The sequence below is a fragment of the Corvus kubaryi genome, unplaced genomic scaffold (genome assembly GCF_017639235.1).
Source record: "Corvus kubaryi isolate FWS band 111438036 unplaced genomic scaffold, C.kubaryi_AGA036_p1.0 68, whole genome shotgun sequence".
Taxonomy (NCBI): domain Eukaryota; kingdom Metazoa; phylum Chordata; class Aves; order Passeriformes; family Corvidae; genus Corvus; species Corvus kubaryi.
Window position 1 is genome coordinate 18,488,556 of NW_024582056.1, and position 24,142 is coordinate 18,512,697.

The following is a 24,142-nucleotide window of genomic DNA, read 5'->3' on the forward strand; positions in this document are numbered from 1 at the left end:
TTACACTACCAGCAGAGGACAATTTCCCTTAGTCCGATGTTTTGGTTTAATTCCAGCTGATCTAAACCCTACATAGTTACACTCTCATTTCTTCCTGGTGGCATGGGGAAGAGAATCAGAAGGGTAAAAGTTAGAAAATTTGTGTGTTGAGATAAAGACAATATAATAGGGAAAGCAAAAGCCATGCACACAAGCAAAGCAAGACAAGGCATTCATTCCCCACTTCCCATGGGCAGGCAGCTGTTCAGCCATCTCCCAGAGAGCAGACTCCAGCACACCATAGCTCCAAGGCTTGAGAGGACAAACACCATCATTCTAAATGTTTCCCCCTGCCTTCTTCTTCCCCCGTATCTATATGCTGCACATGATGCCATATGGCATGGAATGTCCCTTGAGTCAGCTGGGGTCAGTTGTCCCAGCTGTGTCCCCTCCCACCTTCCTGTGCACCTCCAGTCTCCTCCCTGGTGGGCTGGGTGAGAACAAGAAAAGGCCTTTACTTTGGGTCAGCACTGCTCAACAGTAACAAAAACATCCCTGTGTTATCAACACTCTTTCCAGCACAAAACCAGCACACCCACTTATATGTTCACACCTCTTCTTCACTAAACATCACATTGGCGATTGCTCATCTACGTTAGGATGCCTGACTGATTTGGAGAGAATCCCCAGAACAAGTCACAGGTCAGTCTAGAAATGTATTTACCTTTTAATTTACTTATTTTAAAGATTTGTAGAGACTAATCAGGTCTGATACCAGAGATACAGAGGAATGACCTCCCAGCAGATACAGACCTTTACTTATTCAGCCCTATATCCTGTCTCTGAAATGACAAACCAGGCAACAGAGATATTTGTCCTCATTCCCCCATCCAGCATCTTCTAATGCGTTGTTAAGGGACATTTTCCTGCTTACCGATTTGCCTCTATGAAAATCAGTCCATATTTTTGTTTCTGGAGACTGACCAAAAGATCCCTGAATTCTCTTTTGGAGTTATTTTTAAGGACTGGTCTCAACCTTGACACCTTCTTTTCTTGTAATATTCTGTTCCATCTGAGAAATCGATAGTTCATATCAGTAGTTTTCATGTTTAAAATGTAAGTTCCTTTAGAACTCTTTGATTAATTCCACTTATCCTAATAATATGTTATTATTCATATAAACAGTTTGCTCTAAAGGATTCATCAACAGCTCTTCATTCTGCGATTTCTGCAGTTAATCTTCTGGGGGAAAAAAGAGACATGGATATAGGAAATTCCCTGAACTCCATCTTAGTGAATGTCAATGCAGGTGACTGACAACTTTTGTGATGTAGTCCTATTATCCTAAAGTAAGTCAGAGCTCAGTCCAGGTAGTTCTTTGCCTCTTCAGGTCAGCAGGCCTGAAGGACAGTAAAGTCAACTCAAGGTTAATATAAGCGTAATCCTTGGAATTCTTCTCTGGATTCCGGAGCAGTGGAAAAATATTTTCTCATTAATTCTTCCATCTCCTTACACAGAGAATCATTCATTCTCTTGCATATCTTAGAACTTTAGGGAATAGCATGAATCAGATTCAGACTGTAACATGCAGCCTCCATTCAGTTTGAAACATAAATATTTAGAATTGTTCACCTCAAGAGAACTCTCTGTGGACAAGCACTTGCAACGAAAATAACAGTTAGGACTTGCAGTTAAACTGTGGCTCTTCAATCTGTGAAGACCACGCGGATTACACAGCACACTGGTGCTAGCTAGGAGTCTGTCTCTGGCACTGGGGCAGGGAGGAGGCTGCGTAGCCCAGCCTATGAGGATAACAGGTGCGGTAATTTGGTAGACTGAAAGTTTATACAGATTTTACACAGATTCTGCCACTCAAAGTGAATGTGGCTTCTTGTTTCAAGGATTCTTGTGTATCAAGAATGCCAAGATGGAGGTGCTCAACAGCCTTTCTCACAGCTCTTTGTCTCTAGTTGATGAGTTCAACACAATCAACATTTATAAATGCCACAGTTCTATTCGATCTGTTTGAACACTACCAAGAGGAGAGGAGTTCTCAAGAAAAAATACATATATGGAAGAATTATTTAAATCTGCTATCCTCTTTACAAGTAATGCTAAAGGATAAAATCCAAACAAGCTACTAATTTGTCTGTCGCAAAATACTGCTACGAATGGTGAGAGTACTGACAAAAAGTGAACATATATACATGCAACTGTAAAACAAAGTTATGTTTATATAATTTATGCATAATACGTGTAAACACTAGTACCAGTGCAATAAGGTTATTAGAGAAGACCTTGAAATATATTCCTTTCCCCTCAGTGGAGAATAGAGAGCCCTTCATACTGAGGGCACTATTTTTCCAATTATTAGAACAAAAATTCTCTTGTACCAAAAAAGCAGAGAAACAAAGTTTTTGATGCTGGTACGTAATTTCAAAAGGAGCTAGCAAGACTCCAAAAAGTTCTAATAAGCAGCCATAGATAAAACCACAGTAGGACATAAAGACATTTTTTTCTGAGTTCTTGAACCCTGTCTCCTGTGCTGCTTCATTACATCTCCCTAATATGTATTCAGTTAGTATATCTTACATAGTCATTGGCAACATTTTTAAATAGTGCTTATTTAACAGCAGCTGTCTAGTGTTTTGTTTTACCCACTCATTGTTTAAAGCATATTTTTCATCATATTTACAGTATTTATTTGAAACTACAGTCTTTTACCAGTGAGAGAGTGTAATGTCAGCCTCAGGTTGAACTTTTCCAGACTAGAGATGCCCTGAAGTTCTTTTGCTTGTCCGCACTGCTGATTGGGTGGGATATAGATGACATACAGATGCATCATCTAGAAATGGGTGGCACACCAAATTCTCCTTGACAGAGCTACTGGTTGACCAGCAACCTCCCAGGTTAGTATGGCTGCATACTGCAATTGGTGTGTGCCATCAACTAAGTAGGTGTTATTTCATAATGTCTAAAGCCACTTTACTGTCATGGCACTGGGAATGTATCACAGTGTTGGCACCTATCTAATGGACAGTGAAGTATTTACACTGAAGTGACAGCTGCACTGATCAGGTGTGGTTGGGAAGGAGAACAGGCGACTGCCTAAACAGCACTGACTTTGAAATAGACTGTGAAAAGGTGAAGAAGGCATTTTCAAAATCGTGAAGAATAAAGCAGGAGATGCTGAAGTATGGTGATGTTGTGTCTACAAAAACGTGATTTTTGTGCTTAAGCCAATACAGCCATCTGCATGTCCACCAAACCTGGTTCATCACAGCTATTAACTAGACCCCATTTTATCCACAGTTTTTTCGCCTGCAACGGCATTTCATCAATGAATGAGGGATAGGGGCTTAAACAAACAAACAAACAAGCAAACCCAACACTTGCTAATCTATTTTCAAAACAAACTCTCAACAATTAGGCTGGAAGGGATGATTTCCCTCAAATACCTACCTGCAATTTGGTAAAAAGATATGAATAGTTAAGATTAAAATGAAATTTTTACGTCCAGACAAATTATATGTTATATTTGAGATAAAACTTATATATTATTTGCTCCTATCTTTATGTTCCCGTGAGAAAAATGAGAGAAAATCATTTCGGGTTGGTCCAAAATTGATTTTTTCCACAATTTTTCAGGTCAGCCAATGAAGTGAAAAATCAATTCTCCACACAGCTCTAACTCAAGCCCTTCTTGAATATAGAATTATTACTTTCCTCATGAGCATTCTCCATGGCATTCCTCACCACATAAATTAATTTATCTTAATTTGGAATAGATTAATTAATTTATCTTCACAATACTTTTACAAAGAACTGGGACTGCTATTTTGATTTCAGACAAGAGAAGTTGAGGTATAGTTACACTAGAGAGCAAAAATTGCTCTTTTGGATGCTCCCCACAACTACAATCTAATTTAGCAGAGTAGTTAGCTGTTGCATAAAATCCAGAGCTCAGACCACAGACTGTTTAAATGGTCAAAGCACATTTCTCACAGACATCATCTTCCCCTATGCTTTTGTGAAGCGGGGGTCCGGGTTTGATACTGGACACCAGAGACTGGAATCCAATTAGCTATTAGCTAGGAGAAATTTACTTTTAAGGGCCATCACAGAAGAACCAGATCAGAAGAACAACAGAGTTAGAAATAGTTAAGAAGGATAATAATAAAATAAAAGAATATCTATCCCCTGTAACAGTAAAGTACTAACAGTGTTGGATTCTCCTGTGCTACAGTAGAAGTGAGGATACAATACTCTATTAAGACACTGTGCTACGAGCCATCAAAAGTTGCTGCCAGAAATAAAAGACTACACAATGAGGGATATAGGACGAGACCATGCATCTTTAAATCATGAATACTACAAAGATGATGATGATGAATGTTCGAAGACGTATCTACACCCAGATACAACCAGGACATTCCACTGACAGGACTGCAGGTTCAGTGACATGCCAAAATTTTCCTGTATTGTTCATCCCTATTCATATTTTTTAAATAGTACCTTGACATATTGCTTGAGATCCAAGGCAACTCACTTAAAATCATGTGGGACAAAATCCTGTGTTTTAGTATGACACCCTTAAAGTGAAACCAAACTTTGTGATTTGTCTATCTCAACGTCTTCCTTCAGTCTCATTACTGCACAAGTAAAGTCATTTTCATTCTGAGATGTGATTAAACTCACATTCATGTGCTGATTGAGGCATAGAATCTTTTATTGGGAAAAAATATAGACTTCAGAGTTGGCAATGGAGCGCTACAGTACTACACTCTGTGAGACCATTAAATTTAATCCTTCCTTCAGACTCACTCCAGGGGTGATTTCAATTAAATTTGCTCAAAATTTATCAGTTTCCTGCATGTATGCATAAATGATTCAGAGGCACTTACACATTCACTGAAACAGAATGTATTGAAGGGTACATATTATTATTATAACTTTTCACAGGTTTTTTTTATAAAATTTACCTAAAAGGAGCTTCTATTATACAAAACTCTAGTCCTCTGCATTAAATACTCTTGCTGTTCATTTGGAAATCAAATCTCTTTTTCAATGCAAATCTTGAATATTCCTTAGCCATCAAAACTGCCCTTTCCTTTGGCATGATGGTACAGCTATTTCCTAGAGGGAAAATGATGGCATTTGTTTTACTAATGACTTGAAAATCTGTTTTCTGTCCGCTGCTATGAAATACGGGATTGTTGATTCTGATGTAGTTTTCAGAAGGCGTGATGGAGTTTGTGCATGCAATTCATCATAATTTCTTTATTTTCTCAATTAACATTATGGGAGGTGCACTTTTGCACTAAACAAATACATCAGTAGTGAGAAGAAAAACAATTAACGCTGCACAAGCATCTCAAAGATAACGTTAGATAAGGGGGCAAGCACTTAGTTCACAATAAATGTGTTCACTCTTATCTATCTACAAGAACCTATTAGACATCTTTGTGCCCTGAAGAATTTATCTGCAGGAACACATTGTGTTAGGCCTTTGTTTCTTAACGTGTATCTGTACCTGAAAATACTGCTTGAGTACTTACCTGTGTGCCTGGTTAGGGATGACAACTTCATGCATTTCACACTCACAAAACTTCCAAAGCCCATGATAGATCTACCCGTGGTTTGGTAGCTTCTCACGTCTACCCAATGGAAAAAGGAGAAAGGAAACTAAGTAGTCATTCTGTGTCTGAGTAAAAGACCTCTGAACAGTATGTAAGTCAACGGTTTCAGCAGGAAGGGGAAAAAGACCAGCAAGCTGATAGAAAATATATATTTCTACCAAAATATATTTGAGCATCTTTGGATGTAGCCAAAGGCTCAATTGTTAGCAAGCTACCAGAATTAAGCATTACATTTTACTCATCACCTACTGGATTCTGCTGCTTCCTCCTATAAAACAGCCCTCACTCAATGGCCAATCAACCCACTTTGATAAGACTACTTATTAAATAAAATACCATTCTGACTGAGTAGGAGTGGCAGACAAGACTAACATAGTAAGCATTTTGTTTTAATTACCTGCTATAATTCAATCTACTTATGCTTTTGTTCTGATTTCTTTTCGTGATTATAAACTCTGGGAGAATGCAGAGCCTTTCTTAAGTTATGCTTTATAGCTTTCTTTCAAATGAACTTAACCTGCGTTTTAAAGATGACATCAGATGTCATCTTCGGCTTCATCACAAATGTATGAGCCATAAACCACTATGCATAATCTGACTAGCTAAAGCTGACTTCTTGGGGACACCTTCTCTACTCCCTCCAGCAGGGAGCAGGGCAGGATAGTGGCTTCAGAGACTTAAGTGGTTCGTCTCTAGTCCTGCCAGGACATTCACAGAAAATTAGCGTGCATTCATCTATCAAGGTAACCTGAAAGTCACAGTTGCTCAAAAAACCCTGAAAAATCAGCATTGATAGAAACCATAAAGTTCAAGGTAGCGTATACCAAAGTTAAGATGTAAAAATTGCCACTGTGCTCTGTCGTCTAGAAACCAGATCTTCTACAGTACTCAATTCACTGCATCATTTTACTTATTTCATGCTGTAATTCCTGCAGAAGACTAATGATGTTAGTATGCTGGCTTTTAGTCTGTAGCAGATACAGCTACAGTTGTTTATTTTCATTAATTTGGTCTTGGCTGGCATTATAGAAAAAACACAGCTATACATAATTTGTTTGTACAGTGACTAGCGCCAGGGAGTATTGGCCCATGACTTGAGCTTCTAAGAATTACAGTAATGAAGATGATTCCCAAAGGAAGGTATGCTTGGCAACTTTCAGATATAAGACAATAAATTTTTCTACCTTCTTTGGAGATAGAAACCAAAGAGAAAATAGGTGGTGCAACTGTTGCACATTTTTTATATATAGCTGAGGAGCTTCCTGGAATAAGTCCGGAGAAATATTTCATGGCCCAATCGTTACTTATATAAAATAAGCTAGTGCATTGAATAATTGCATCCCTTTTTGTCTTTAATTAAATCACATCCTAAACTATCTGAAAATTGAACCTTGTGATTCTTTTTACCTTTGTACTTTTAAATAGTTTGGATTAAAAGGGCATTTAAAATTTTTAGCCTGTATTTTTTTCAACTAGACACTTAAAATCAGGTATCTGAGGCTTGCTCATTTAGATTCCTAATTTTATTCATTATAGTCCCATATTCAGAATTCAGGAAACAAATAATTTGATAAAACCCAAAACTCCAGAAAAAAAGTATTTAAATTAAAATTATGAGGAAGATTTGTCCACATAAATTATGAAAATTCTGGCATCTTAACCTTTCAATAAAACAAATTAATAAATGAACATTAACATTTGCCAGTAGGTTATATTTTACAGGAAAAAAAATTATTTCTAAGGACTTTTGGGCAAGCGTATGTCATTAATATTTGAAACAAAATTCTAGTTATTTTTAACTTACAAATTTCAAAGAAATGGAGTATTTAAACCTATAAGAAGCAGAATTTTGTTTTCAGGTCATATTTGCAAAATGCATGAGGTTTAAAGCCCCACAGTGTATTAACATCTGAGAGGTGCTTTGTGTTGTCACAAGTTGTAAAACTTATATGAGAGTCCTGTGTTAACTCTCTTGTGCTTCTGTGCACTGAAGCTAAACAAATTAGGTATTTCACAAGGTAGATTAGTAGAGCCCTTAATACTTAGTATATAAATGCTAATAGTGGAACTCTTAAATAAGGTAAGCAGGAGGAAAATTAAATCTTAAAGGGAAAACCGATTGTGTCTGCAATCCCGAGACAAGCCCCCCTGCAATTTCAATATGTTAATTTACCCTTTTTTTTCCTGGTAAGTGAGGAAAGTAAATTGAATGCTTTAGCAAGAAAATAGGTTAAGGTAATCAATCCAAAGTGAAGAAAAAAAAACCCCCAACCTAGCCCATTTTATCCTGATGCATTTATACGGCTCCATAAATGTACCTGGGTCTTCATAGAGCATTGAGAACAGGTCATTCCTTTGAAAAGTTCACAGTTAATGATAAGAATTGACATATCCTTTTACTATTGGACATGCTGAAACACATCTTGCCATGACGTAACATAACTCCATCTGCATCACTCCTCCTTCCTCACAGCCCACTTTAAAGAATCATATTTTAAATCTGGTTTAATGTATTGTTTTAGGGAAAACTTGCATAGTTTGCTATAGAGTGGTTACACGAATGGTATTAAATATCCAGCATGAAATGAACATAATGTGCTGAAGTACTGGAATCACATCAATGATAATTCCCAGATATATTTTATACATATTTTTTCTTATATTATCACATAATTTTGTAAAAATTTTAAAAAGCGAACTTGAAAAACGAGAGCATATTTGAACCAGTGCTGTATTTTTTACCAAAGCCTGTACTGTAAAACCTGTCATAAGTGGCACTGAAAAACTCTTTTCAAATGTAAACAATTATACTACATTCTTTAACTGGCTTTTCTTTATCCCCCCAAGGGGAAAAAAAGAATTTTGATTCAATGAAACTTACTGAAATTCCCTTAAATTCAATTTACTTACCCCATTTACTTATTTTCAAATACCTAAATGTCACCATTTTTCCTTCAAGAGAGGAAAAGCATGTAACCCTTACTTTTAAGTTACCTCCATCTTAAATCTTCTGAAGGGCTCTTGACACATAACAGATACTCATACTGCCACTTTCTCTTGAAAATCATGGGATCCTGAAGAGAGCCTTTGCTGCACTATTTTGTGAGGCTGCATGCAATAAAGATGAATGCAATAAAACAGGGCTTGATCAGACACCAGAACACAGAGCTAAAGTGTCTAGTCAGAGAAAAGTGTGTGACAAGCAAATTAAATAACTCATCTCTGTTATTATATGCATTTTCCTCTTGTAAAGAAAAAGAATTTGCCTCAGTCAACAAAATAACTTTAAACCACTTCCTTTTATCCTAGGTCTTCATAATAGCATTAAAATAAGAACTTAGTTAAATATGGAATTTGCTGTTACATCAGAAATTATGAAGTATCTAGAGAAGCTGGGAGATAGTAAAAAATGGGGTCAAAGATGTAAGGCAGACAGCAGTAAATTTTACTGACAGGGAAATTATCGGATCAAATGGTGACAAACCTAAGGCTAGCCTTTTGATTGAGCTGCTTGGATGCTCTATAAATGATTTTGGTAAAAACAATGCTTTGTTCCTGAAACAGCTGGTGTTACAAATTGAGAAAACATGGTCTACACAGAGGATGATCAGGACACTTGCATTGATTGGTTCCTCTGCCTAGCAAATGCAGAAGATTGAAGAGTAATGGGAAAAGGATGAAATTCCAATGTTCGTAGGACAGGAACCTCACCCCTAGGGTTTAACAGGAACATGTGCTACAGACAAAGGATGTATCAAGCTTTAAGCAAGTGAGGAAGAAGGCCAGTGCTAGTTTACCCACCACAACATGAACCTGATGTACTAAAGGGGGAGATAAAAGGGAAAAAAGGTAGATGTATTCTGGGATGGGTAGACATCAATGTCTTTGTGCATAGCCCTGTGGAGAACCAATCTGAAATGTCATTATCTATTCATGCCATGCACATTCAGAAGAGCTGAATTCAAGCCAGAGCACAGAGACTCAAACCTATATTGTAGCTGGAAACCAAGAGAGCTGTGGCCATTGTCCTAGCAAAAGAAAGGATGAACACACAAGGAAGTAGCTCAGAAGGCTACTATCAACTAGGATAAATTTAGGCAGGGAAGGACTGACAGAAGAAAAAATAAAAGTGATCGAAGATAATATTCATGAAAAGGTATGGGCTGAAATTATCAGATAGTTCTTTGCGGACAGAGAATTGAGATTCTGAAAAAGTCTTCCTGTGGCAGAGAAGACATAAACAAATCCTGGCCAGCTTTAAGACCTGCAGACTGTAACTGCTGACACTACTGTTTTCACCATGTTAGAAAGAAGCTTTTTTCTTTCTGCTGTGATGTTAATGATTAAAAGATTTTTTTTTTCCCCCCTCAAAGTTTTAATTTGTATGAGAAAGGCTATGTAAACTACCTGAATGAAAAATTAATGTTCTGCTTTTGTAAAACGGCTTCTAATACAGATATTTCCCATGGGGAAGTTCAGCTCCATGACTGTATATGGCATGGGTAACTTATTGCCAAAGGTCTGGAAGCATGTCACTACTCATGTGATACAAGAAATTCAATCCCCATTGCAAAGAAATTGGATGTGGTTTTTTCCTGTCTTATCTAAACCTCCTTTAATAGTAGGTCTCAGAAATTTTATCTACCTTCATATTTGAGAAACCTGGGATTTTTATGACACTGATGGATTTCAAATGTAGAGGTTTCAAGCATCCAAATTTCAGTTCTGCAGAAGCTCAGTTTTATAAAGAACAATATCCTTTTCCACAGTCCTTGGCCCACAAAATGTAAAAAAAGCAAAAAGGAAAGGTTACTGAAATCCATATGAAGGTTCAACTGTTTCATTACAATAACAGTTTTAGAATATGGGAGGCCAAAAATCAGACATATGTTGAGTTCAGAATTTTTTTCAGACTCACAGGTGATCAGTGAGAGTTGAGAAGTCTTCATACTCCACTGAAGATGGATTTGACATTACTATGTTACTGGTGATGTCAAACATAGGCTGCTCTGGTTTGTTTTCCCTGTCAGTTCATGCACAGGAGCCAGACAATTTATCTACTCAGGGGACAAGCTTGGCAGATGAAGAACCCACATGCCAGTTTATAGATTTTGCTTTTCCAGCAGTGGCATTTGAATCTGGTTGGCCTTTGACTGATTTTTATTGCAGACATTTTCAAGCTGCTATGTAGCTGGTCTGTAACAGGATTACCTTTCCCTTTGGAACAAGTTGTTGCAAAGACATTTCTAAGTATGAAGATTTTATATTATTTTTAAATATGATTAATGTTATGCAACTTGTGTAGGTATTGTTTGGTTTGTAAGATGGGAATCATTACATACAAACTAGATATCATAAAAAACAATAATTTAAAAAATAGAAAATTATTGCCTATCCAATGCCAATCCAATGTAACCTATTGTTTTTGGTGTTTACACAAAAGATTTGAGGTTAAAAAAAACCAAATCCAAATGTATTTCTGAATTAGTGAGCTTTCCTTCCACAAATCTGTCCTTGGCCTTCTCTCTGTCTTACATAAGTCAACAAGTTTTGTGCATCTGTTATTGCTTCACTCACACAGCCACCATCTTGATGTAATATTTCTGCAAGATGAAAACAAATTTTTCCAGCCTTCCACTTCATGAATAAAGCTTTTATTATTATTTGACTCAACAGGAGTAAAAAAGAGACTTGAAGACAAGGCCAGAATACAGACTGCATGAAATTCTCAAGTAAGCCTAAATATATCTTGGACTCAGTCTCCTGAACAGACCATTGGTCCCCCTGAGACTGAATGCTGCAAGTGAGCCCAAAGAGGAGGGTGAATCACTGCTGGCATGTCCTGAGTTATAAAGAGTGATTGGAACAGGTAACTGTGTGCCTGGTACTGTACTTGTGCTTCCTAACGTGCTGGCAGAGGAGTGCACAAAATGTCTGGTTTTTTATCAGTGGTATGTACTTTATTAAAGACGGCCTGGAATGCTCGCACCATCTTACAGTTACAAGCACAGAGCTGGTTTTGTGGTTTGGTTTGGTTTTTTTAACAAGATAAATGCTCCGATATATCTAAAGCCAGGGTAAATATACATATGTTTGTCTATCATACCAGGGTGAGGTTCTATTCTAGAGCTTTGTTTCTGTTTAACTAAATAGTATTTCTTTGAATCATTGCCTAAAAATTTATTACTATCTCCATTTATAATTATACTTTTACAAGTCAAACATCTTATTTTACTTTCTATGTTAAGATGCTCTGAGGTATATGATTAATAGGAAAAGAAATTCTCCACCTCTTCAGACACATAAAACAGACCTTGGTACATGACTTCGCTCAGTTACAACAGCAAGATTGATATTGAACCTCTTTTTCCCTATAGATACTGCAATCATGTCATATAGACTTTAAAAAATTCTTCTCCAATGCATTTGGATATAAATATACATTCATAATCCTTTCTTCCGTTCTGAATTATATGTATCCTTAAAAATATTTGTTTTTATTAAAATGTAATCTTCTAAAGCACATGATATTTACTTAGGCTCATGCTTTCATCATAACCTAATCTGTCATATTTCAGCTGGATTTGCTTTTCATTCAGAATTCTCCATTATCCTAGCAGCACTCAGAACTGAAATCACAGAAAATTTACAATATTTTTTAATGCTAAACTGTACATTTAAAATATTTGTGGCATTATCACATATTAATTCTATGTATAATTGTCATATTATAAAATTATAAAACCATATAAAATGGCTTCAGCAAACCAAAGATTATGTGTTCTTTATTGACTGCTATAGCCAAGTGTCAAATGAACAATTATTTTTGTTCCTTCATATAAATGAAGGAGAATGCAATTGTTTTCTTATTAATTTTCTTGCTTTAAAGCTTACCACTGTGTCTTTTCAAATACAGTGAGAAGTAAAATGGTGAAAAGCTCTACCAGCCTAACAACTCCAGGTCACTCTATCACTGTTGGGAATATTGTTTTAACTCTCCATAATCTTTATAGCCTAACTTTTTTCAGGTATTATTAAATAAAACTTTGTAATACATCAAGGATAACTTTAAAAAGAGGAAAGCTAAGCATAGTTAAGTTAAAAAAAATTATTTAATTCAAGTAACTTTCAATCTGTAATATAGCTAAACACCAGTACTGAGCTTTGTCCTAAAAGACATTTTCCCTCAGAATGATGAAAAAAAATGAATGAAGAAGATGGGTAACAAATGCTTGCTTCATAGTTAAAAAGTATACAACTAGAAATTACGTTTCTGAACAGAAATATTCAAACAATGCATCACCTCTAATATGAGTCATCCACTTGCATACTCTAAGAGCTGGTTTTGGGTGTCAGGCATCCTACTCAACCCAGGTAGTATAAGCAACATCAGATGAATGGGATGAAACAATTTCAAGTTACATTCTATTATCTACCCAAACTGCCACAGAAAGATAAACATGTTCTAAATTATCTTATAGCACCCAATCTGACAAATACTCAAATACAACGAATGTACTTGATGGTGGTTTGCCACAGGAACAGATACATGTTCCTAATTCCCATTTCCTAATGGGATGATTGGTAGGAGATAAAATTAAATGTGATGGAAGATACTGGTCTCATCCATACTGGTGAATTTCATGTTGTGCAAGCCTTGTTCTGGAAGGAGACTTAAGACCACAACATAGTGTAATGTCTGCACATATAAGGCCACTGACAAACAAAAAATGTCAGCTATTTGTGCTAAAAGTGGTTCTCATGCCACGTGTTGTCTAAGACTTCCTTAAACACATGCTTGAATCATCAAGTGCAGCTCTTCAATAGCATACTGAGACACTGCCACTTCACGCTGACGTGCAATCCTCCACCTCCAACAGTTTCTCAAAGAAATAAAGAACTAAACTTACCTATTACAAGGGATTTGTTCTTCTTAGTGGTTTGGGGTTGGGTTTTCTTCCTGTCTAAAACCCCATTTACTGCTCCAAAAATGTACTTGAAAAAGATTAAACATGCTCAACCTGATATTGTCAGGTAACAGTGTCAGAGTGCACTAGAACTGAGTTGTGTGGCACAGAATTGCAACACGGCAGTTCACATGAGGAGTCTGCCTGTGTGTGTGATTCTCTGACTGCCACCAGTGCTTTGTGCTTGCCATGGTACAGACAGATTCCTTGACCCAAACTTTTGTCACAGACATATTTTCTCCTTCCATCTAGCTTTCTCTTTCCTTCTTTCTCCTTCCTCTATGTTTGCTTCTGATGGACAAAAGAAGAAAACATATTTCCAGGCAACTTGCTATATTTACAATCAAGTGACATGGCAGCCAGACCATTACTTATCAACTCTCCATTAAACTTTAATAGATTAATCATCAATTATTGAGGGATTAATGTTCAGATCCAGCTGTGCTGTCCCAGTTCAGTTCACAAGTGCCAGCAAAGATACTTTATGGCCTACACTGTTGAGCATTCAGATTCCCAAGCACCTCTTACTCTCACATCCAGCTTTCTGAAGCAGAAAAAAGAGGATTTTTAAACTGAGTATGCAGACAGAATAAGAGAGAAGAGGAAATTTGAGCTAAAGAATAATTTTCCAGTGGATGGGATTGCTCTGAGTTTTGTAAATAAACATTTCCACTTGAAAACTAAAAAAAAACCAACAAAACAACAAAAAACCAAAACCAACCCAAACCCCAAAATCCCACCTCTTGAACAGCAGCTTTTTAAGCTAGGTGAAATATGCTAATCTGAAACATATTATGCATAGATGCTATAACATGATCAAATGCATATCTGCCACATAGTGGCAACAGAAAGGGATAGTGACTTATTACTGTACAATAAAAGTAAAATTAACATTCTAAATGTAGCTGAATTTTGGACCTAAAACCAGACCAATTTTTATAATAGCTGCACATATTTTTAAAAGCTGCTGAGACACAGAGGGTACTAATAAGAGTAGCAGATGAAGTGCCCTGATACTTTCCCCATTAAGAATGAAAACTGAAATTCTGCACCATATATATATTTTGTCAGCTATAAGTACTGAAACACAGGTCAAGAGTCAATAAGACTTTAACTAAAGGAATTGGTACTTAACATACCTTCTTTGGAGATCACTGTGCACATGCCATAAAGACAGGCTCTGTCAAGCAATCTTTCCCTTCCCCTACCCCTGCCAATATCAGTCTACCTGTCAATCCACCTGCCTATTAGTATGCTGTTCAAGGTTGAAAAGAAATACCAAAGAAGTGTCTCTCAGTCAGCTTTCATTGCCACAAAGAATAAACAATGAACAGAGAAACTTCATCACTAGTTCATTATAGTCACTTGTAAACAATTAAGAATTATAAGCAGAGTCTGGGAGTAGGCAGGTTATTACTGAGGTAAAAATTATATGAATCAGGGTACTGAAGCTGTCACATGCAAATCCTACGGGGAAAGTGAAAATGTATATTGATATATAAGGAAGGGCACCATTGTGAAATGCTAAGTGTATTACCAATCATTTTGTTAGCTGATTGTTTTCTTCCACGAGCCTGGGAAATACCAGATGGAAATAATTTTGTCTTTGGCTTTCACAGAAGATTCAAATACATGGAAGAGGAGATTGGAAAATAAAAATTCAGTGCTGTCAATACAGGCCCCATCTATGTTACCTGTGGCTGGGCTATGAGGCTGACCACATGAGAGGTTATTTAGCAAATATCTCCTGTACTCCTGAATTGACAGGCTACTGGTGCTTTCCAGCCTCCATGAGCTGTGTGCATTGCTCTCACAGATATGCTTGCACAAGAGTATGTGCTCCAATATATTCTCCTTAGAAGAGACAGACATGTTGTAGCTGCACACTGTAGACCAAAGTCTACCTCTCTGGGCACAGGGCAAAACTTTATCAAAGTGAGTTAATAGTTGGTACTCGATTGCTTATGGGTGGAATTGTTACAATGTCCTCAACCACACCTATAAACTAAAAAAACCCCTGAAAGAGCACCAGTGGACTTTGCTTGCAGCACAACCCTCTGATGGATATTATGAGGGAAAATGAATAATGTTTCCTTCTGTTCATTTGGCAGTGTATTGGAAGACTAATAAAATCTGCATTAATTCCAGAAGAAACAAATCTGCAAGAGGACATACATTTAGATGACCAAGCTGGTTTCCATTTCTGACTGTCCTGATGCTTTGAACAGTTATTTTAAAGTGAGTTGAAAAGAAGACTGGTCAAAAGAAAATTTACATGTGTATTAAAATAATTTTACAAACATTTAATAGAAATTGTCACTCTTTTCTCAATGTTGATGGAAAGAATAGACCTGAAGAGTCTTTTAGGGTGAAGAAGATGAAGGCAGGTTTTGTGACTGTTCCAAACATATATATATGTGTGTGTGTGTGTGTGTGTGTGTGTGTATAATATTGGTTTTAGCTTTGGAATAATTTTTTTCCTCTTTCTTTCCTACATTCACACACACGACAACAATGCATCTGACTAGAAATCATTCGATACATGTATTTGACATAAATTTGCTAGCAAGCCAAATACACAAGACAGTATAAGTCTGTAGCTATACCACCTTGGGCTTTGATCTTGTCAGATCTCATAAACTAAGCAAGATTGGGCCTGCTGTGTAATTGGGATGGAAGACCTCCAAGGAAAACCCAGCTGTTGTAGGAAGTGGTGTTGGTCACTCAGTAGGTGGTATTATTCACTCTGGCTCTGCACTGAATCAATGCCGTGCTAAGATGCTGCTGGTGGTATTATCTGTGCACCATACATAAATCTAAGGTGCTGACCAAGTGGGCTAATTAGATATCCCCTGGCACATTTCACAAGAGCTAAAATTGTTAACTGCAGCAACCTGGACAAAGTCCAAACTGAATAAATACATGATGCCAACTTAAATATTCTCTAAGTTGCAACTAAATAAAGTACTTAAATACATTTAATTCACTGTATGCTGTTTTGTATCATTTATGTACATTGTTAAAAAACTGCCACATTTTACTCTAGAGGTGATGACATTTCACTGTTGGTTGAACTAATTCATTCATGGCCTATAAAACACAGCCACAGTGAAAAGCATCTTGTACAAGTAAATATTTATACAGAGCGTTTTTACTGCTATGCAATTTGTTTCTTAGAATATATCATATGCCTTAGTTAGGCCAAGTTCTTTTTGTGAACAAAAAATAAAACTAAAAGAACTGTCTTATATTTTTAACTCCCTACTAATTCATCATCTAGGTAAAATTCATCATGTAAATTTTGGCAGATGGACAATATTTTCCTTTACAATAACCTAAAATTAAAAACAAAACAAAGCTTTCCAGGTCTTCAGAGCTTAAAATATCTTAAGATTGGACAGAAGTGTATTAAAGTTTGCATTGTGTATGCAACTCTAGTCCACAGTGTACAGAATTCACTGAGCCATTAAATAAAGTCCATTATTAAAATCTCAATGTTATGTGGCATAATTACGATGAAGTTTGGAGCAACATCTTGAATTTTTATTGCTCTAAAATGTACAAAGTTAAAATTAAAACTCCTTATTCAACTTTGGATTTTAGACCTCTGATAACACTGTCAGTAAAACATCAGCAAGAAGCGAGATTAATGGCAATGCAATTTTCTCAGGAGAAAGAACCTCTGCTGTTAACATTCCAATTTAATTATTTAACTGTCATTTTAAAAAATTAACACATGATATAAAAAGCTATACTTTGGATTACATTTGTATAATTTTGCCAAGACTGAAACTGTGTAATTCAACACAATTTTATTTGGCAGTATTCATGTGAAAGGAAGAATGTATTTAAATGTTCATTTTAATGACATCTTGTTTGAACAAGTCATAATAATTAAAGATATAATAACTTTATCAGCAAAATTAGCTGTCAGATCACTATTTTATTGTTGATCTTAGAATATGATGAAATAACCTTGTAGAACATTTTTGAGGGAGGGAGGGAGGAAGGGAGAGAGGAAAGGAGAGAGTAATGCTGGAGAAAAAAATCAACGATTCTTAATCATGCCAAAATCACGGATATTATGGATAAATGTGGACCATCAAAACAAAAGTAGCAATTCCTGTATTACTCTGTACTGATATATTCTGGATGTTCTTGAAGGAAATTTTCTTGGACAGCCTCAAGATTCACATACAAAAGGAAGAGATTTTTTACAAATCAAATGGGGCAGTTTGTTACATAGTAATCAAACAACCGTATTTTCTTAAAGAAATTTTATTTACTAAAATTCTGGAATCTCTTACGGGCTATAAGAGCACTTCATCTCACTCAAGACTGCAGGGAGATGCCTAAACTCATTTGTGAGCCAAATCCTAGAATCTTTTCTCTCACCTAAGCAACCAAGCACATCTTTTTCTTTTTCAACATGTACTTCAGTGTTTTCTGGCACATTTTATACTGAAAGGTGTACAAAACAGAAAATATACCAGGACAAATACCTGGAAGTGAAATTTCCCAACCCACAGTGAATGCTCTGAATATTAAAGTGCAGAGTTTAATGCTGATGGACTTTTTCTTTCATGAAATTTCAGGAGAAAAAAAAAAATCCATGTCTTCCTTTCTTTATTGTGGAAAGCTTTAAATAGGTTGAAAGTTGACTACAACACCCATATACACATATATATATACACAAAAACTAACCTAGTCAACTTCTTCCAACTCTCACCCCTCTTGGCTTCTATCTAGAAGAGTTGAAATAAGGGTAAAATTTGTTTTAAAATATAAGACTGCAAAGTTTTTATTACAGAATTTTAACAAAAGATGAAGTGAATACCCCTTTCCAACTATTTCCTGAAATAAATAAATAAACAAACAGGTAAGGAGAATATATGTTTTTGTCATTATTTGTATATAGACTCAATTCTTTTTTCTTTAAATTCAGAAGAAACAATATTTAGTCACAGAAACAGAATTTAGATTAACATGAATTTGCCTATTATTTGTTAGTTCATATACTATTTAAAAATGGGCTGAGGTAGGTAGATTGAAGTATTAAACACAGTTGTGGGAGATGGGGAAGAAAAGGGGGAAACCCAAAGCTGAGACATTTAAATTCAGACCTCAAATAAACATGAATTACTCCTCCTGATGTTAGCGGATGTTTTAAAATAGATGTGGCCACAGATTTCAGATGCCTAAAGCTAGAGTTCTAAATCCACATTTAGGCACTTAAGTAACACTGGCTTGATTTCAAAATGTATGTAGAACTGTAACTCCCACTGTTTTTGAAGTAACACTTTTGTCAGGTTATATTTATGAAGTTATCTCAATGCAGAGTTGGAAGCTTAGGGATGCAAGTCTGAAAGTTATGAGAGCTATTAATTAATTTTTTTCCAGAAATATGGTGATACATTTTAATGTGTAGCCAAAAATCGTATTTAAGGTCCTTTTCTAATTATCATACACACATGGTGAAGACAGACACAACAAAGAGAGTTCTCTTTCCACTGGTAAAACCAAAGACAGGGCTTGGCAGAGGGCAAATGTTGCTGACGTCTCAGGGACACAGGTGCTTCACCCTTTTGAGAGAGACATAATTTAGGTGCTTAATTAAGGGTTCCAGAGAGCAATTGTGGGTACTTACAAAGAAGTTTTTTCTTGGTTAGTCAGTAAGGGCACGTCTTTTTAAGGTTTTATTGACCTGAGTGAAACATTCATTGAGATACTTAAACACCAAAGGATACAACAATCCATCCATCCATCCATCCATCCGTCCCTCCATATGTTTAAGACAGAATGTACATTTATCAACAAATTTACATTCAATGATTCAAAAAAAAGGAAAGGATGAAAGAGATTATTTGTTTCAGCACACTTTAGGCAATGATGTTAAAGTTTCAGGACTCTGAATAAAAAATCTATAAATGAAAATCAAAATTTCCTTTAAGGGCAATTCACATACCCTCAGGTCCATGCTATCCTACAGTGGATTAGAAATGAGTAGATTCATGTCCCTTCATTTAAAATAAAGATGAAGTCAAGAGTTTAAGCGTTAACCCAAAAACATGTGTTCCACATTATACAGAGAAGAGGAGGAACAAGAGGAACAGGAAATTGACATCACAGAGGACAACAAAGTCTTAAATTCAATGTTGTGTTTAGAAGACAAATAACACCAGGACAGAATAACAGCAGGAAAGAAGTACTTATACAACTTAAACGGAAGGTTTTAAAGGATCTGACAGCTGCAGGAAATTCTTGCACAAAATTATACCTGCATAGGTTAGTTTCAGGATTATGATGTTTTAAACATTGCTAAAATATTCATATACAGCTAACATAGACATCCTTTGCAAATGTATCAGTTTTCAACTTTTACGTCTATGAGGAAAAAAAGTCCTCCACACTACATTTGCAGTACTCTGATGAGCAATCAAATGGGTGATTTCATAAGGCTTTATACGTTTCCTGTGTTTACTCTTGTAATTATTTACCTTTCAGCATTTTATATCAACCCCCAACTAAGTTTGGGTCCAAAGCACTTTAATATAAACCAGAAATACTCACATAAGATGATTCTTACAAATGATGAATTCAACATATGCATGTTTGTTTTAATTGACCACAGACTGATGTCACAGATTACTTGAGATGGAAATGTACCTCTGTGGACTTATTCTTGTTTCCTCATGCACAACACCCAAAACATTGCACAAAGTCTGATGCTGGTATTTCTCTAAGTTACTACTGTTGAAGACTTAACCTCAAATCACTTTCAGTAAGTTGCCAGTAGACAGAACAAAAATGTTTTGATGTTTATGAAAAGCTATCCTGAACGCTCTGAAGTTATGTTTTTTTTTCAGATTGGTTTGGAAGTGCTTCAAATAGAGCTTTCTTGTGGGATTTGACTCTTCAAATTCCATCTCCCAACACAAACCAGAGGTGGCAAAGATGTTTTAGAGCTTTAAAAGTCATATAACTCAGAGGCAGTTCCAGAAATCAATGCTAACAGAGAGAAGGGAGTTGTTTTCCAAACTGACAGTTTTTCCACTCTAGTTGCATTCTTACAGCCTTAATACCAACACAGAGACACTTATTTTTCTCCTTTAACATAGCATTCTCAAAAAAGATAATTTCAGTATTTTAGGGTTGACCCAAGTCCAGTAGCACAGTCACTGGTTGAGTTCTTCTCAGCTGGAGCATTGACAGCTATATACAGTTAAACAGTGGTTCATGTCCCTATTTTGTTGGGCTTGTGCATGTTGTGTGGGCTCTACTAAATTATAAACTGCCTGGTTTTTGTGTATTGATTTTTGTTTGTTAAAGTTCTCAAGAGGTTGCATGACTTCATTCATACAAAGGAATACTTCATGAAATCTTAATCAAAGCAGCAGCTACATTGTCAAAAAAAGAACTCACATTTAGATTCTCACTATTCCAATTGACATTAGATTTTTGTTTACTTTTCCAAATTTTATGTTTATTTTTTTCCTTTAATTCCTGTGTTTGAAAATTTATCATTAAAGATCAAGTTCAATGAGAAATCATTCAGTATTTTAATATAAGCTATTGACTTCTTGAAAATTCTCTGCTCTTGGAAGGGCTCCATTCTTGAACTGGGTGAAGAATTTGCAGAGACATTGCATTTCACTAAAGTTATTCCCTCATTCAACACAGATTTCCATCCATCATGCAACATAAAAGTCTGTCTACTAAGAGCAATTAATTAGTCTTCCCACTCACTCCTTTGACACATTTCAACAATTATTTTGTATTTAAATAGCACACAGTGCTTAAAACCCAGCTGTACAGAGCAGAACATCGTTCCTTCCTAGTCTTCCACAAGGATGAAAACCACTCCATATGCAAGTCACCAAGGTAGCCCCTAATGGTGGATATATTACTGATAAGTGTGCTAAGCATATTTTTGTTTTCAAATCCATTAAGAAACTAGTATAAACGCCTCAATCAAGGGGTTGCCCTACCAGTGATAGCAACAGCAGAGCAAGATGCAGAGCCATGACATGCTTTTCCTTCCTCTAATCCCTAAGACACCTCTCAGGTATACTTTGCAGAGGGGTCTCTAGCTGGCAGTCAGGCTTTTCTAACTCTTCAGTCCCTGTTTGCCTCTTCAAAGTTAAGAATGACAGACCCACTAAGACAGCATAAAGAAAAAAACCAGAAATCTGAATTTCAAATTTGTAGAATTTTGATAAAATTCAGAATAAAAAAAGTTCCAGGTGTCAGGAATTCCCACAGAACAAAACCCCCATTTTCCAACCCAATTCAGTGAACTATTAGGTTCCTATATTTTATAGAATATATAAAGAAAGTTCTTCAAAAGTGTTTATTATTTTGTTTCAAAAGCAATCTCAATTCTACTTCACACTCCTGTCAAACACCACCTAATAATTCAAAAATACTCAGGCAATGTTGCACGCTTTTCAGATATGCAGGAACACACCTGCCCCAGCCTTTCCCATTTTTGCTTTCTATTTTAAAACAAAATTAAATCAGATTTTTACACTTTTCAGTCTTTGGTTGCATACATGTATTTAACCTCTGAACAGAACATGAAAAATTCCTTTCCTGAGGAAAATAGTTGATGTTTCTTGACCTGCAATGTACTGATATATTATGATTGCCAAAATTGTTAAGTATATGTACAAACAGTGCTCTTACTGCTCAGCTTTTGCGACACTGTTGGATGCATGAAATTAGAACTTGCCCTTTGGAGTTATGCTTAATATTGAAGCATATGAACAGAAATGAAACAGAATGAAAATGAACAGAAGCACGTTAGCTTCAGATTAAATAGTAATTGAAAAGTTTATAAATGAATTGGCAACAAAAAGAAACAGAGTAATTTTAGATGAATATTGATCACCAGTCAGTCGAGACTAAAGAGGGAAAAAGGAAAGCTGTGCAGATATGAGGGAAGGAGAAGTTACATTACTGGGAAGGAAAGAAGGAGAGAGAAAATATTATAATATCATAAAATTTCAATACATATAAGAAAATATTAAACTGCTAGTAACACTTTAAATGGAGGTCCTTAAATGCTGATTCATATACATGTAATTACTGAGCTTCCTTAGGATCTTTTTAACCTTAATTGAATTTCCATTGATTATTAAGAGCCTGTTTATGTAAGGTGAACATCTACATGGATGTTCTATTACACAGCTGTTAAATCTCAGCAAATGCCTTTTTAGGAATGATTTGGTGTTTAATTAGCATACAATAACTCTCCTCTTAAAACTAAATTAAATCTCTATTTGAGAAACTTAATTTAAAGTGTTAGCCAAATGTGCATACCTGCAAGGTGGTAATTTCAGATTTGTGGTAGCAGTCAAGGTCTAGTAATTCTGCAATGCTGAAGGTTAGAAAATCTGAACTCAATTCTCAAATAGGTGATTTTTAACCTGATTTGCCATGTACCAACACACAAACGAAAGACAAGAAGTGATCATGTTGCTGTTATTTTTCAATCTTTAATTAACTTTGAAATATGATCACTGAAAAAAGTGAAACAACACAAAAATACTTAAACACTATTTTTGCTGTTAGAATTGTAATGTTTTTGTGACTATTTACAGAAATCTAGTGTTAACTGAGGTTTCATTTTTTGTTTGGGCAATTTGTTCATCACATGAAAATGAGGATTCTGTCCACCCAATGGGATTTGCCTTGTTTCTTTACCTTCTTTCTTTACCTTTCCACATGCATGGAAAGTGCATCAGGTCTGTTGCTGTTTTGCAGACTATCAAATCTTACAAGTAGAAGTGAAAGCTAGGGCACGATACCACTATGCACTTAAACTCAGAGCACATCAATCTTTTTCTAGCTTTAGCATTAAACTTACTGTGTAACCTTTGACCAAGCCAGGTTTTGAGGTGCAGATCCAAAGCCAAGAAGAAAAGGCTGAAGCCTCAAGGGGTTAGGGCTGAGAAAAACCCAAGACCACCCCACAGTGCTATTGAGATTGCTGGGTTTCTATGCATGATGTCCTATGCAGCTAGCAGACTGCCTGCCTGAAGGGACAGAGCCTGCCAGAAGAGCATGCCTAGACCTAACCAGAAAACCACTGTCAGCAGGGAAAAATCCCCACCCAGACTTGTAAGAGGCAACCCCTAGATCCTGTCCTGTTGAATAATCAAAGGAGTAGGTGGGAGTGGCACTATAACAGCAGCTCTTCCTATGGCTCTGCATGGACCAAGTTAGCTTCATGGAGATCTGTAGATTTTTGAAACATTTGTTTTCCTTGCAGGGCAAAAGAGTGAGAAAATATTGAGATTTTTAGAGGACAGAACTTTCATTTTCCAGCAAATTCCATGCATGTATGACAAAATATGGCCTGTTTTTTGAACAAACACATTAGATACATTGTCAACCAACAAACAAACTCAAACCAGACTATTTCTTGTGAGTAACCATTCAATCTTGTTACCTGGCCATCCACTTCTTTTGCCACTCCTGTGCCAGTAGAAGACTTACAAAGAAGCTCTCAGGGATGCAGAACATGTGGCAGGAGAGTGTCAGAGTAGGTACTAC